Source organism: Ischnura elegans, chromosome 11 (genome assembly GCF_921293095.1).
Source record: "Ischnura elegans chromosome 11, ioIscEleg1.1, whole genome shotgun sequence".
NCBI lineage: Eukaryota > Metazoa > Arthropoda > Insecta > Odonata > Coenagrionidae > Ischnura > Ischnura elegans.
Window position 1 is genome coordinate 95,033,733 of NC_060256.1, and position 7,986 is coordinate 95,041,718.

At 37.9% G+C, this 7,986-nt stretch overlaps 1 long non-coding RNA gene across 1 annotated transcript; it reads right to left on the minus strand.

Moving 5' to 3' along the window:
• Positions 1-299: 299 nt before the first annotated feature.
• On the minus strand, positions 300-4,829 carry LOC124168436. Its single transcript, XR_006866930.1, has 3 exons — positions 4,705-4,829; positions 3,846-4,203; positions 300-398 (listed from the first exon to the last, which is right to left on the minus strand). It is a non-coding gene; the product is annotated as an uncharacterized LOC124168436 (long non-coding RNA).
• Positions 4,830-7,986: the final 3,157 nt, after the last annotated feature.

Consider the following 7,986-nt stretch of genomic DNA (forward strand, 5'->3'; position numbering starts at 1 on the left):
TCCAAATTTACTTTATGAGTTACGTAAACTAATAACAATTTTCATACCTCCTAGCGGCCTTCTAAGGCATGATAGTCACCAAGGGTCGAAAACTTAAAATCAGAGCATTCGGATGATCAAATAATAGTAAATTATTAAATGCATTCATAAGAATTATCACATAATACGTTATAATTTGTGTAACGCACAGAATTTCGTTTACCTCTAGCAATGAAGAGAGACAAAGATAAAAATTTCTAAATATGGGAATATACAAAGACATATCAAATAATAAAGTGAATCATATTAACTCACCATTTTCCCGAATGCTTCTTCTTCCTTGAAACCTCATCTCATTCTCCCATTTAACCCCACCCGTTTCACGGAATTGATTCGCTATCCCCATTTTACTCGTGCACCTGAAAAGAAAAATTTCGCATTTAAGGTTTCATAGCGGTTTAGGAGTGTCAGCAAATATCCTAACGAAATTATTCTGTTGTACTTACGAGGGTTAAATATAAAGGACTATAAAAGCCTCTTAGATACCATTAATATGTGGAATAACTCCCCATTAAGGTACCGATAAAGAAAAAAACTTTAAAGCAAACAAGAATAATAATAGCTACACTATGCAATTTCAAGTTCTCTCATAATCAATAACGAAACCGTCTCACTGTTCCTCGTCTACTGTTAATACCTTAAAATTACAGTCACAGCAATAAAATACCAAAGTGCTGAAACTAAGCCACAGTATTTCCGTTAGGATCATTATTTCCGTATTCAAACCGTTATCTTCGATGCTCTTAGAAACACGATCGATGCAAAGCTAAAACTACTCGCAGGTTACTCAATTCAAATACTCACACTCCATAGCGAAATCCAATTTTCAAAAGTTACACATATAACACATAGTTACGCAAAAGGGGATCACACAATTTGAGCAATCGGGTATTCGTCACATTAAATCGCTTTGGCAAATCAAGTGGGGCATATCGTCCGTTGCCGAAATACTTTTCATAAAAAAATTATTTCCATTTAAAATTAACAGGGTCGAGAGGAAAACCAGGACGATTGTCATCGAAGGGGATGTTTTCCTATCACCAGCGTTCCTTAAACGAACTACTCTGACAGTAACTTTAACTTATAGGTACATTACTCACATTGTATTAAAAGTTGGAACGGAAGACGGATAGCGTAAAAAAATATTTCGTTCAAAATAATAGTTGCTATGATCACGATAACTTTGTAAAGATGAATAAATAGTGTTCGTGAATTATACGCCACATCAGAGAGTTGCTTTAAAAAATCATACAAAAATGCCTAATATCACAAAAAGAATAGTTCAGGTACTCACCTCTTAACCCCAAGAGAGCTCGCCGCGAAGTGCAGTCCAGGAATTGAGGGAGGGGTACTTCTGACACTGAGTCAGCCCTGTGACGTATACCTGTGACGTCACGATAATTTATATACGATTTCTTTTTTGAAGCAAAGAGATATTTACGAAACGGTAAAGATCGTTGATATTGGGTTATTTGAAATTTTATCTAGTAATATACATTATTAAATACGTTGATATACTATATATTATAAATAAAATATATTTCCCGCGGAGAACCAATGCTACGCTTAACCAATAGGATTTGATCTCAAGTTGGCGATGTTACACAAAAATAGCGCGAAAAATCTTTAAGAGCCAACGGTCATGAAACACGTTATCAATGTTCCAGAATTTTCTAGTCGTCTCCGAAGGTCAGAAGGTAAGTTTGCAGAACACATCATCGATTTACGAGAAACAATACATTATAATACTAACGGTCTGCATTCAACTGTCGTCTCCAATCAAGCACCTCCCCTTCCCCCCTGCTCACGAAGAAAACACAACACACCCCAGTCCTTCACTAACCCTTCGTTTTGATAGAAACACATTTTTGCAAGTTTGAAATTTATAAATTTAGTTTTTTGGTCTTTTTCAGCCGTTTCTTCGTTCGTTGAAGTCACAGTCTCATTCCGGGGAAATGATAATGGAGAGCAGTATCTATGAGCTACCTACAGAACTACAAAGAAGAAAGCCACCCTGAGGTAAGTGAGGACATGAATTTTTAATGTCTAAGTGAACAAAGGGTGTAATTTTGCACTCAGGCATAAGCAAGTCACTCAAGTAGCTAATCACGTAAAAGAATTGCAAACGAGAGTGAATAGCGAAGATAGGCAGTGAATAGATATATTGGACTTCATGAGCGATAGTGACATTACCATTATACGATTAGTACAATTGTGTTTGCATTAGTGCATAGAAATTCTCCCCTTAACAATTCACTTCATAGGCATACATCTGTCATATTTACTGACGATTGAAAACCTTAAAATTGAAGGAAAGCCGCATTGAGCATTATTAATTTCAATTCAAGGGTCGTATTCTTCCCTTACGGAAAATACTGGCAAGTTCTCTAACAGACACTGTAGCCTAATTAACCATCGGAAAGATATTATTCACCCGCGAAACCAGCAACCTCAACGAAAAATGTATGAACGGACTGCTAGGATTGATTCTCTTTTCGTGAAGACAACCAGAATGTTTTGTTAAGCAATATCGTTATAATTTAATCATATGAATTAATTTCTTTGCATTAAATACATTAATAATGGTTTATTAAGTTATTTTATTATTAATTCAATTAAAGAAAATGGCATCTTCAGTAGGTTTAAACGTGTCAAAAATGATTAATTAACTGCGCACTTTATGAGCCAATAAGCGGTATGCCTATGAGACGGTCTGAGATCACAGCAATTAAGTGTAATAGTATGCGTTAGTTGCGTGCCGGAAGAAAAAGTAGTCTAGAATTAATTCAATAAATTTCAGCTTCAGCACTCGCCAATTTCAAACCTTGGTCGCCTCTACTTGAGTGATTGTCAATTGATAACTAATAACTGAACTATTTCATGGATTTTAATCAAAGCGTTTCTGGAACAGAATGTTTCATCATGTCTAACTGTGAATATTTCTGGATGTGTAATTCAGATTTGGCTGAAAAAATAAGCTTTACATTTTAGCAAGTTATGTGTCAAGAAAGATATAAGGCCACGAATATAAACATAATTAAGAAGATGTATTCGGTCGAGAGGTAGTGGTACGCCCTTTAAAGTCATGTCATTCAGGGGAGACATAGATAAACGACTCGAAAATTATCCAGCCAGGATTTCACCAGTGTGGATGACATAGGATAAATACACGGTCAAATGGAGTCCCGTCCGCCGCGGTCACTGCTTCACGTAGGTTGGCACTATCATATGTCGACAGAGAAGTAGAATGTTTTAAATAAGTTAATCTACTTCTCCCAACCAAATACGTTTCTCTCTCTAACCGAACGCTCCCAATTGGCGAGTCTGTTGTTCTTCTCGATGTAACTCTATTTTTACTCAATGCGTACTCCCAAGAAAATTATGTCTGCATGTAGCATGTCTGCACTTTGAGCAAAATATTTAAACTCATGACTGCTGAACCTTATAACTTTTGTATTAGAACATTGGTAAGTTCATTATACATCGCATGGCAATTCAAAAAGTCGAGCCAGTGAAAATTATTTTCCGGGTTACACGGTATTAAAATTATCCAGCACTATTAGTATTCCAGGGCATAAATTGCATTTAATACCCAACGAGCTAATCTAGCTATATTACAAAAAAAAACTAGATTCATCATTCTAACTATATAGTGCATTTTCAAAAAGACGCCGCAATTTTCGTCCAAGAATTCTCCTTTTGATCAGAAAAAGTTGCTGCTAAAACAAGTGTGTTATACATGATTATCTGAAAAGGATTTTCAAGCTTCATATTGAATCAAACTGCAAGAGTAGAAGAATCCCTACCATGCATTTGCTTCCAGGGCCATCGGCGGTAGAGCTCAGCTTTACAACAACAACTCTTCAAAAGATTTATATTCACCAATACTTCACATCGATCACGCAAATGACAACGATTTTTTTGATGACTCATTGACACTTTCACTGCACTGTATAGCTGGATGAACACTCGCTCATGTAGTTGACTAACACAGCAGGAAGCTTCACATTATTTCCTTGAGACATGCATACTGCTAGCAGTATGACCGATGGTAACACTCCAAGGGTTGACCCGAAGCCTTCGTTGGGGTGGTTGAAAGCTTGATTTTAGCCATGCACCTTCATTCAATCGATTAATTGCATTATTCACTCCACCTTTCGTAAACTGTAAATAATAAGAAAATGCTCTTAAGCTAAAGCACAAAAATAGGATACTATTTTGATTACTAGGATACTAGGATGACACCATACTTCTATCCGAATGACTAGAAGGAATTGTCACAGCGGAAATGCCTGCTATGTCCACCAATTTGAGCCATTAGGCAATTAGGTCTCGTTTCATGATTCTGTATCTAGTACAAGTTCACGTACACTTCTGAAAAGTTGTAATTGAACCAAACATATGCGAATATGTGAAACAAATTCCATTCATCCATACATTAACACATACGTGGTAATACATTTCGTCACGAGACATTGCTGATGGAACCAGATTTTTATAACGGTTACGAAAGATAGAAGTCTAAACATAGAATACGGGTACAAGAACTTCATTAATTTTTACCAAATCCTACTGCCAAAGAAGACTGCATTCTTGCACTAAAATTAAGATGAAATAAGTAGAAATAGCATAGAGGAATTGATTGTGTACGAGTATAATACTCACCAGTACTCTTCAGCGACAAACGTCCACATCTCAGCACTAACCAAACCGCTGTGAGACTCAAACTTTACTGGGAAGGAATGAGGACTGAGGAGAAAAACCTTAAGTGACGCATTGCTCCTTACTTACAGCCATGAGAGGGCGGGGAATCACTAAAGATATGACGGGAGGTTGTCATGCACAATTAGCCCGAGGTAGAGTCAAAATTGTTGGCCTGATTTTGAGTTCGACTGCATGACGAAGGCGGTCGGGATGCGCGTCGTTGGGTGGAGCCAGTGGTCAGGGGGAGGAAGAGTCCTCAGGATTGTGGATGGAATTTAGGGGGGGGGGGAATGTCGGCGATAGTGGAAGGGACTCGGGGCGCCACCCTCAACAAAAAAAGACATTCATTTCGCGACGTCACACACGCTCGGAGTTTACGTAGTTAACTAATAAAGGTTTTACTTCACGGCAAATAGTTGCAGAGTGATGCGTTATGTTAATTTTACTGCGCCAAGGTCCTTTTACAATTTTACACATGTCGTTCAAAGTGTTTAAGGAAATCCACTTGCCAATCATAAACACTAAGGCGGAATTCATAATCATTATTCAAAGAAGGTATATTGAATAATTTTTTCACATTAAATCCTTAATCAATTATTAAACATAGATTTGAAGGTGCAATTCAAAGAAAATGTACCATGTGCTAAACTTACATTCGAATTAATACTACAACCCCAAAAGAAACTTGAAATCCACATTCAAACCAACTTTTTGATCCCATAACATCGTTGATTTTTTCCAATTTTGAAGGATCGCCTGAATTTTCTTGGTTTGCTTGGTGACTTTTTTGGCATCCGTTTCTTTATTTGTTTCTGGTTTTCATATTGAATCCGTCTAATATATAGTCACAGTCAATTAAAAAATTTATTAAATAAAATAGTTTATTAGATTTCTAGATTAAAAATATCTGCAAAGAACAAAGTATGTCAATACTTGAGCCATTGAAATATGATTTGATATGTCTTTCTGAAAACTTATGAAACATGGACAACCAAAATATTGCTCACTCTGTTTCCAGGCCCCCAATATGGGCACTTGCTGTGAAATTGGGCCACTTTTGGTAAGCTTCTAATTTTCTTTCAACTCTTAATTTCGGAGCATGAAAAAATCATTTTTGGTATAGCTGTACCGTCCTTCCGTTATACGAACACTTCAATGATAAGCTTCATTGCATCAATAGTGTCGTTCAAATCCCGTTTTTGTGATAGATTTTCAGAGCTTTCGCGATCCCTGATCGAAAGTTGTATGGAGGACATTTTCAAGCGCAACATTCGGTCCGTCTGATGGGACGTTAAGCCGTGGTCCCCTTGGCGCCTTTCGTTAAGAGCAGGCTAATGCAGAGGGCACCACGCCGGCGACTGGAAATGCCAAGGAGACAGCAAAGAGGAGGCCTGATTCCACCCCATAGAAGGCTGATTTCCTACGCCTCCTCTGTCACATTTCATTCGGTTTTCAATAATGCCCGCGGCGCGGTTATGAGTGCAATGCGATCCACTTTTTTGACCTATATTTTATCATTTTGCAGTACTTAATATGTTTTCAATTGCGAGGAATAGCATTGAAAATTTTCGAATTTCAGTGATAATCAAGTATATAAATTTCCGTTAATATCCCTAATAATTCCTTATTTTTCCATGAAACTCGGATCAGTATGTCCGTCAGCGCCCTGACTATTATAAACCCATTTAAATGCGTTGTGGGTGACAACATATTTCTTCCTCTTTTGTAATATTCGTGAAAATTGCCATCCAAAAGAACCGGAATGTCTGACGGACGCAGCGCCTCTCATCTTCCTTTTATGTTTCTCAGGTCCTCCATCCGACTCCGTGGCCACCAAAGCGGACCTGCTACGGATTCCGAGTCTGCCAGCCGAGAGGACATCGGTGGCCGAAGTCTTGAAGAGCGCGGCTCGCGACGGTCTGGGGGACAGCGCTAAGTCGGTCTCGTACTCGTGGAATCAGCAGGTGATCGGAAGGCTGACGGATGAGGAAAAAACATTCTAACGAAGTCTAATTTCAAATGTCTTCTCTGACGCCCATACTTTCTAAGCTCTTCTCGATAAGTAACCTTTAAATTTAGAGAAACTTCCTTTCACATGTTTTGAAGTAATATTTCATTTTTCCTTCTTCAACGTAAATCAAATTTTAGAATCTCAAGCAAGGTGGCGAAATAAAATTAATGCAACATTCACATTATCATCGAAGTTAAGTTTCTTTCGCATACTTCGAAGATTTTCGCGGCGTTGATCAGATGATCTCTGCATTCTCTTTGGGTTTTCACCGCTTACGTTTGTTTTTGGTGACAACCGTTTCGCTGACATTGCAGTCAGCGTCTTCAGGTCAAAGGTCACCCTCGACCTGTCGCGCTGAAAATCCAAAGAGAATGTAGAGATCATTTTTTCGCGTGTTTCTGAAATAAAATTTCTTCCTCACCTGGGCAAAATCGATGAAATACTTAAAATTCCAACTATCACTAAGGCGCCCTTGAGGCACCATGCATTTATCTCCTTCCACCCTCCTTCAGAAGCATTTTGTCCATCTGCACTTCTCAAATCACTAAACCTTTCCTTTCAAAGCATCTATCGCCAAATAAATTATGAATTATTTCATGAAAATGAGCGTTTGACTACAAAACAATTGTCGTGGTGATGAAAATATCTTTAGAGAACTAGTGGGACCTCTTCTCCACCAATGAAATTAAATGTGTATTGTAAATTACCTCAGTGACCTGAGTCTTATAGGCTTGGCTATATTGATAGGAGGAGTTTTTGAAGGGTAAAAATGTCACAATATAGCATACTAATTCCAATTAATTTAAGTACAGCATCTGACAAAACAGCATCACCATGGCATGGGCTACGCCAGCAATGGAGAGGAGACTCGAAGACAGCGTCGCATGGCAACTCAGCGGGCACTTCGCATCCACCAATCACCGTCCCTGATGAGTACAAGGCGGTTCATTTGTGGTTTTCGCTGACGTCTCGGACGAATGTCAGATCACAAGCCATCACGGAAGAGGAGTATTAATGACATCGATTTATTGAAAAGGCTTGAGGAGGAATATATCCTATAATAATGACCTTTCTGTATGTGTGTATTATAATTTTCTAAATGAGAGACAGTGTTCAATGCTCAATTTTGGGGCACATCCATTTCCTTACTTAACACAGAATTGATATATTTTTTGCTGTTACACATTATAAAGTAATAATTCATGTTTATGTTATAATTTACAACAAAATCA